Below are 9,022 nucleotides of genomic sequence, written 5' to 3'. Positions count from 1 at the left end.
AAGACTAAATTAATATGAGCAGTGTGAACTGAGAATCAGGGTCAGCTTTTAGGAATGACAATAAAGTGTCCTGAAGGAGCAGTTTTGGTATGACTCGCTGCCTACACGGGCTTCTCCTCAGCTTTTCGTGGGAAAGTGTTCCACCTCCCTGTCCTGTCAGAGGATGTGGAGGCTCAAAGCTGTTATCTGCTCACAATAACATCCTGGAACATGTACCGCACTGTTCTGTCCAAGGGAAGCTGGATGCAAATAAAAGACGGCGCAATCAAGGGCTGCTGGCGGGAGTGACCGTAAACACAGGAGATATTTACTGAGGTCAGAGAGAGAAAATATTACTTACAGCCTCAGCAGCAGCCTGTCCAGCCAAGACTCGCTTTAATAGTTTATATGAATCTGCAGAGGACAGAGACATAAAGATTTTTATTCGTGTTATTTTTAAACACTGGAATGCCATTTCCAAGGTTTCACAAGTTTATTTATTTATTTATTTATTTATTTATTTATTTATTTATTTATTTATTTGTTTGTTTGTTTGTTTGTTTGTTTATAACTAATAAATAAATCCATAAATAATTGAATGAATGAATAAATAAATAATTTATTAACAACTGTCATGTAATTTCCAAGACATGGTTTGACGGCTATTTTAATATTGATTTTAAATAAATAAATAAACAAATAAATAAATGAATAAATAAATAAAATGAATGAATAACTGAATGAATTAATAAATACATAAAATTAATGAATGAATAAATAAAATATTCATTCATTCATTCATTCATTAACTGATTCATTGATTGATTCATTTATTCATTAATAACTTTAATGTCATTTCCAAAACATGGTTTAACAGCTATTTTTAATTTTGATTTAAATAAATATACAAATGAATGAATGAAAAATTTAATGAATGAATGAATAAATAAATAATTTATTAATTACGGTAATGCCATTTCCAAGACATGGTTTAACAGTTAATTTTAATATTGATTTAAATAAAAATAAATGAATGAATGAAGAATTGAATGAATGAATGAATAAATAAATAATTTATTAATAACTGTAATGTCATTTCCAAAACAATTCCTATTTTTCATATTGTATTAAAATGAATGAATGAATAAATAAATACATTTATTAAATAAGATTTATTCATTCATTTATTTTTTTTATTTATTAACAACTTTAATGTCACGTCCAAGACATGGTTCCGCATCTATTTTTAATATTGATTTAAAATAAATAAATACATGAAATGAATGAATGAATAACTGAATGAATAAATAAATAAATAAATGAATATATTAAATAAATAAATAGAATGAATAAATAAATAAATAGAATGAATAAATAAATAAATAAATAAATAGAATAGAATAAATAAATAAATAATTATTCATTCATTTATCTATTTATTTATTTTAACTCTAATATCATGTCCAAGACATGGTTTGACACTTTTAATATTGATAAAATAAATAAAATGAATGAATGAATGAATGAATGAATGAATGAATGAATGAATAACTGAATGAATAAATAAATAAATAAATAAATAGAATTACTTAATTAATCTTTTATTTTTTTATTACTTATTTAGGTTACTGATTAGTTATTTTTTACCCACCATTATTAATAGAGAAATATGTTTTAATGGATCAATGTCATGTTTCAATAAAACACAAACTGGGTTTGTTTGAGGATGTTGTTTATTTATTTGTTTTCTGATTAATAAATGAAAACATTTAAAGGATAAATATATACAGTTAAAGGCAAAATAATTAACCCTTCTGTAAAATGTATTCTTTTTTTTTATATTTCTCAAGCGTTTAACAGAGCGAGGACATTTTCAGCATTTTCTTTTTTTCTCTCTCTATTTCTTTTTGTTTGTCTGGAATAAAAGCAATTTTAAATAAATAATAATTTTTAAACTAAATTTTATTAGCCCCTTTAAGAAATATATTTATTATCTTGATGGTTCTGTGGGTCTCATCTATCAAATCTGATCTTTTTTAGTATTTTCTATTGGATTCAAGTCAGGAGATTGGCTGGGCCATTCCACAGCTTGATTTTCGTTCCCTGAAACAATTTAAGGGTTTTCTCAGCTGGGTTTTGGATCATTGTCTTTCTGAGACATCCACCCTGGCATTATCTTCATCCTCCTGGTAATGTAGATGTTGGACTGGAGCAGATGATATTAATTTACAACGATGAAAGGAAGAGAGTTGCTAAAGAATTACTGAGAGGTTTCAGCTACTGTCTGGGCTTTCACTGTTTTTCTGCACCTCCATTTCTTCATGTGTTCAATACTTTTTTCCTTGTCTCATTTCATTTTATTACACATTACTTCTTTTGTAAACTAATTAGATTTGTTTTCTTTGGATACTGTATATGAATTTCTTTGGTTGTAACCAACATCTGGTGAAAATTTCATGTCAACAGCACCTTTAGAAATATGGTTTCTGAGAAAATGGTGACGTGTTCAATACTTTTTTCCTGCTGTATGTATTTTATTTTGACATATTTCTACAATATTATTATTATTATGCTTGTAATGACACTTAAAATTGTAATAAATATGTCAATGTCATGTGTCTCAAAATGACTCAGCCCAAACCCTTGATGGCTCTAAAAGAAAAAGGTTCATTGGAGTAATATTTTAGTCTTGAACTTTTGAGCTGAGACGTGCCATGGCCCTGTTTTCAGCCTGTGGGGAAGTCATTGATGCAGTCAAGCTGATGATTAGTGCCCTGCCTGATACGTCCAGACAAGAGCGGCTGCATCTGCCCCTGAATGACTCTAAAAACAACACCTACTGCAATAGACAAACAACAGGTGGAGAAACCAACCCAAACAAGCAAACAGGAAAGAGCAGAAGCAGCTGCATCTCGAACAACGCCTGCAGACAGGAAACCAGCATCCAGAGCACCGAGAACATCAAGACCAAAACAGCACAGAGGAGTACTGCCGTCCACGGGACAACTGCACTAATTATACATCCGAGAGATCCTAATGTGCTGCAATTCAAAACATTTTTAGATGTTTAGATGATTTATTATCAGTATGTTCCTTCAAGGATATCTATAAGAGAGAGCCCAACACGCTGCAGCTTAAGTAAACTCATGCAAACAGAAAAAAACAGCAGCAATCAGACATTCAAACAGATATGCTTTGAAAATGTGTGCTACTTGCCCGAACATCTGTCTTTGTTTTGGTCCCTTTAACCCGCCCACTGTCAGTTTAGCCAATCATATTTCAGCACTCAGGGTTGCCTTGGTGTGATTCATTCAGTCATGAAGGCTCTCAAAGCATGCGTCCGCGACCGAAATGCGACCTCTGGTGGACAGTGGACTTTGAAATGAGACGCAGATTCAGAGTTCCACATGGGATGGTTATTAATTGGCAAATAATATAAATATTACGAATTTAAAAGTAGGGAGTATGTTATATATCTTCCTTTCCTCCGGGGGGAGCTGTTTGTTGTGTTAGGGAGATGGCCTGCTGGTTGGCCTCAGTTGTGTTTCATTGTGGGAAAGGTAAGGAGGATTAATCCAGCTCTACACAGAATCTGTTTAATTTTGTCAATAATATTTGCCATTAATGTTATTTTATGAGATATGTTATAGTTAGGGCATTAAATAATGTGTAGATGTCCTTATTTTTGATAGATTGACTTATATTTCTGATAGTTTCCATGCGGCAGAGCATATTTTATGCTGTTTTAGGGTTGAAAGTGCATTTTATTTGGTTGGTTCTTTATATTCTGAATATATTTAACATTTATAATTGCCTGTCATATGTTGTAGTTTATCTTTTCAGTGTTTCAGTTAGTTTGTGAACAGCTAGCTTACAAGTTATTTAGCTGCAGCCACATTTACATCATTTATTTTGGGCAATTTGTTACACATTGTAATCTTTGAAGATATTTTGTGATGTACTGAGTTGTGTTTCCTTGTGGGAAAGATGTTGCAGTGCCATTTCTGCTGTGCGAGTGACAAAATGAAGAGAGGAGTCCATTAAAGGGAAAGCTGCTCTCTTTGGCTCAACCACGGTCTTGGTGTCTTTCTTATTCATCCTATCACACATACACAACGCAGAGACATTTTGGGAAAGCACACCAACGAAGAGGGTTACATAAACATTAGGTGAGAAGGTTACATTGTAACCCTGTGTCCTACCAGCACGCTACGTGACTAGATTTCCAGTGCTAAGCAATTTGGCTGTTTGCACCAGACAAAACACGACAGAAATTTAAATACAGCCATTCAGAAGCACATAATAGCGCACTCACTGCACTCCAACGAAATGGTAAGGTTTATAATCACATTAATACATATTAAAACCTCTTTAACATTATTAAATGTACATGCTGAATCACTGATTTGTGTTGGTTTGCACTGAGTCACAGTTCTAAAGCTCAATTTCACATGGTTTATTTTATTTCTAGATCTGAGGTGAACTATCTGATGCTGCTTTCAGTAAAGTGGCAATAAATGTGATGTTAAAGGGCGTTCAAACTCACACTATTAGCATTTAACACTGAATAAAGCACATGAGGTGTACCTGAGGTGATCATTGTTAGTTTTCTGGTGTTCAGCTGCAAGAAATAGAAACAGTTTTTAAAATAGAAATTTCAGGTGTTGGTTAGGATAAAAACTCCTTTTAATATGGACAATATCCCTTCTATCGTGTGTCGTTTCTTTTATTTAAAACTCAACTTAGCCTTTGTTGATGTCATCAATCTGGCAACCTGCTCTTGCGTATGTTTAGATCCAGGGGTGCAATACCTCATTCCAACCACTGGGTGTCAAACTTACATACCTTTAATTGTTTATTTTACAGCCTGTAGTACTCTGATTGATCGAGGTCAACTGTTATTTGAGGTAAAATACAACATTAAAGGGCATAGTACACCCAAAAATAAAAATTAACTCACTGTTTACTCTCCCTCTAGTGTTTGCTAATCTTTCTAGAGTTTTTTTTCTGTCGAACACAAAAGGAGATATTCTGAGAAAAGCTGAAAACCTCAACAAAGGCTCATTCTGAAAATGTAGCCCTGTATACAATTCTGGAGATCGCGAATTATGTAGCCAGAAGTATGTATGGCTGCATTTCGTCTTTACAGCGAATGCTACGGGGCTGTAGGACGCTGTTTCTTTTCGTGCTTACCAGCTGACCATTTACCTCTGTATGGACGGCTTTTCTGCTGCTACCAGAAATCCAGTAGCTTGACATGTACTTCGGCGGACTTAAGACGCAGAGAGGAGTTGACCACGATGACGATTTGAGTTCGGCAAAGAACAGTTCCAGATAGCAGGTAAGACAAAAACAAAAGCCGAAAAATAAAAAAAACAAGTAATTAACAGTGTGAGAATGTGGTAAAATCTGAAAACGTGGTAAAAATCTGTCTTTTTTTCTAGCTTTTGAAAACACTGTCAGTTGAGCATTGGGAAGTGGGCGGGCGGTTCAATCAGTGCTTTTGAAAACACTATTGGTTGGGTTTAGGGAAGGAGGAGGGTGGGGCAGTCGATTGGTCAGTCAGTCGACAGCAGCCTCTAGTGGATTTACGCGAGAACAGCAGGCACGAATGACACTTGCGAGAGAAATTTGAGATTTAAAAAAGTGTAAACAGCGGCCTCTGGTGGATTCACGAAAACAAAAACTGCAAAAAAATCTAGCTTTTGGAACATATTTGGCACTCTCCAGAAATGTATATAAAGGTACATTTTCAGAATGAGCCTGGGTTGGACAACCTGTAACCAGACTTCTATAATAGGAAAAACAAATACAATGGAAGTCAATGGTTACCAGCATTCTCAATAGAAGAAAGAAACAAGGAAAGGCTGAACAAACTATGACAGAATTTTCAGTTTTGGGTGAACTATCCCTTTAAGGTAATTCATTCATTCATTCATTCATTTTCTTTTCGGCTTAGTGCCTTTATTAATCAGGGGTCGCCACAGCGGAATGAACCGCCAACTTATCCAGCATATGTTTTACACAGCGGATTCCTTTCCAGCTTCCCATACACTTTAATTCACACACATACACTATGGGCAATTTAGCATACCCAGTTCATCTATTGTGCATGTGTTTGAACTGTGGGGGAAACCGGAGCACCCAGAGGAAACCCATGCCAACACGAGGAGAACATGCAAACTCCCAGCCGAGGCTCAAACCAGCGACCTTCTTGCTGTGAGGCGACAGTGCTACCCACTGCGCCACCCCTCTTTAAGGTAATTATAACCCATTATTCAGGTTGAAATATCCCTTGATATCAAATCCAGAGGAAGATTTTGCCCAATAACAGAAAAGTTCTGACTTGCATGTAAGCGAGCACTTTTAGTTCGCCTCGTTTCTTAATCAGAGTTCTATGAGCTGCAGGCAAAACGGTTTTTAGCAGAGGTAAGGAATTGCTTCCTTTCTTTTAAAGCAAGAAAAAAAGAGAGCTCATTATGAGAAAATACATCTTAAATGTTTGCACATGTGGAGGCTGATGCTATTTGCAGTCACCGAGCTAGCATAGCAGGCCAAGCCTTTGGGGACATTTCTCTCCCCCCGTTATTCCTGCCAGATAATCGTCCACATGCTTTTTCAGAAACATCCTGAGCAAAACAGCTTAATGTCCTGTATGGCTTTCACATGTCTGAGCCCAGATACAAGCACTGCGGTCACATCCGGCTATATAAAAGCACATTAGTAGCGTCGTTTGATTGATTAAGGCTTAGCAAGGGCCACTGACCGGTTGGTATGGGTGAACCGGCGGCTAAAGGACAGGACACACAGGAGGTCAAACTCTAAATTGGGCCAAATTCTTTACAAATCGGAATGTTTAAAGATGCCATTTGATGCTTTGTAGCACTTTGATTTTCTTCAAGCGTATGTGTTTGTGGATGTTTAAGACCTTGCATAGTTTAAAACTAAATATTTCTAAACAAATGTCTGTATAAAATGTATGTATGTATGTATAAACATCTTTAATTGCTTTCGATGAAGAAAAGTGAAGCCAAAAATGTCCTAAGTATGGTGGCTGCCATCTTGTCTTGTGGCATCATTTGGAGCCAGAATCAGCACTGTTTTTGACTGCACATAACCATAACAACACATCCTCTTTTCAACAAATGAGTAACTAAAAAACCTTAATAAAAATAAATAAACAAATAAATAGCATGCATCAGTGTTAGAAGAACTACCTAAAATATTTGGGTGATATTTGATGTTTTGGTTTGCCTCACATCCCGTTGGTTTACATTTGGAGGTCGGGTTTTATAATATATAGCCATTGGGGGCAATCCAAACTTTCTGGCTTCATTTTTTTCGGGATATATGAGGCAAATTTCCTTCAGATGCATTGATCATCCAAAGTGAAGCCAAAATGTTCCAAGTATGGTGGCTGCCATCTTGCCTTGTGACATATTTGGAGCTAGAGAGAGCACTGAATGGTAATGAAGTGGAGCCATGGTATCAAAGTCCCACCCTCAACTCCCCCAGACAAAATAACAAGCACACAATCATAACAACGCTCCCTTTTTATGTCAACAAACAACTAAACAAAACTTTAATAAAATAAATAAATAAGTGACATGCATCGGTGTTATAAAAACAACCTAAAATGGGTGTTCACAAAAAGATGATCGATATGTCTCCACTTATGTCTGAAGTAGAAAAGTGAAGCCAAGAATGTCCCTAGTATGGTGGCTGCCATTTTACCTTGTGATGCCATTTGGAGCCAGAATTTGCACTGTATTGGTAATGAAGTGGAGCTATGGTATTAAAATCCCATCCCCAACTTAGTCAAAATGACAAGCACACAATCATAACAATGCTCCCTTTTGTATGTCAGCGAATAACTTAAAGAAACTGTAATAAAAATAATAATTAAGTAACATGCATCAGTGTTATAACCTAAAACGGGTGTTCACAAAAAAGATGATCGATATGTCCCCACTTTCGTCCAATGTAGAAAAGTGAAGCCAAAAATGTCCCAAGTATGGTGGCTGCCATTTTGCCTTGTGACATCATTTGAAACTAGAATTTGCACTGTATTGGTAATGAAGTGGAGCTATGGTATTAAAATCCCATCCCCAACTCCCCCTGACAAAATAACAAGCACACAATCATAACAATGCTCCCTTTTATGTTAACAAATAACTAAAAGAAACCGTTATAAAATAAATAAATATATAAATAGCATGCATCAGTGTTATAAGAGCTACCTAAAATGGGTGATAATCGATGTTTTGGTCTAGCTCACATCCCAATGGTTTACATTTGGAGGGTGGGTTTTATAACATATAGCCATCGGGGGTGATCTAACCTTTCTGGCTTCATTTTTTTCAGGATATATAAGATAAATTTCCTCCAGATGCATCGATCATCGCATTAGCATAATGCCAAAAAAAAAAAAAAATTGCATATAAAAGGGCAGCAAGGCTGCTTAACTGAACTGTAGTGCTGTGGAGGTGCTGTGTTTCCAGCATTACTTAAAAAAATTAACATGTCTTCAATTGTGTCCAATGAGAGGAAAGTGAAGCCAGAATGTCCCTGGTATTGTGGCCGCCATTTTGCCTAGTGACATATTGGGAGCCAGAATTTGCACTGAATTGGCAATGAAGTAGAGCCATGGTATCAAAGTCCCACCCCCAGACAAAATAACAAGCACACAATCATAACAACGCTCCTTTTTGTTTCATCAAATAACTAAACCTTAATAAAATAAATAAATAATTAAATAACATGCATCAGTGTTATAAGAACTACCTAAAATGGGTGATAATTGATGTTTTGGTTCAGCTCACATCCCATTGGTTTACATTTGGAGGGTGAGATTTATAACATATACTGCAGCCAGCCATCAGGGGGCGATCCAAACTTTAGGAATTAATTTTTTTCAGGAAATATGAGTACATTATGAAAATAGGAAATATAAATGACTTTAAAGATGATTAATATGTCTTCACTAGAAAAGTGAAGCCAATGTCCCAAGCATGGTGGCTGCCATCTTTCCTTGTGGCATCAT

Source organism: Danio aesculapii, chromosome 13 (genome assembly GCF_903798145.1).
Source record: "Danio aesculapii chromosome 13, fDanAes4.1, whole genome shotgun sequence".
Taxonomy (NCBI): domain Eukaryota; kingdom Metazoa; phylum Chordata; class Actinopteri; order Cypriniformes; family Danionidae; genus Danio; species Danio aesculapii.
Note: the sequence above shows the minus strand (reverse complement) of the source record.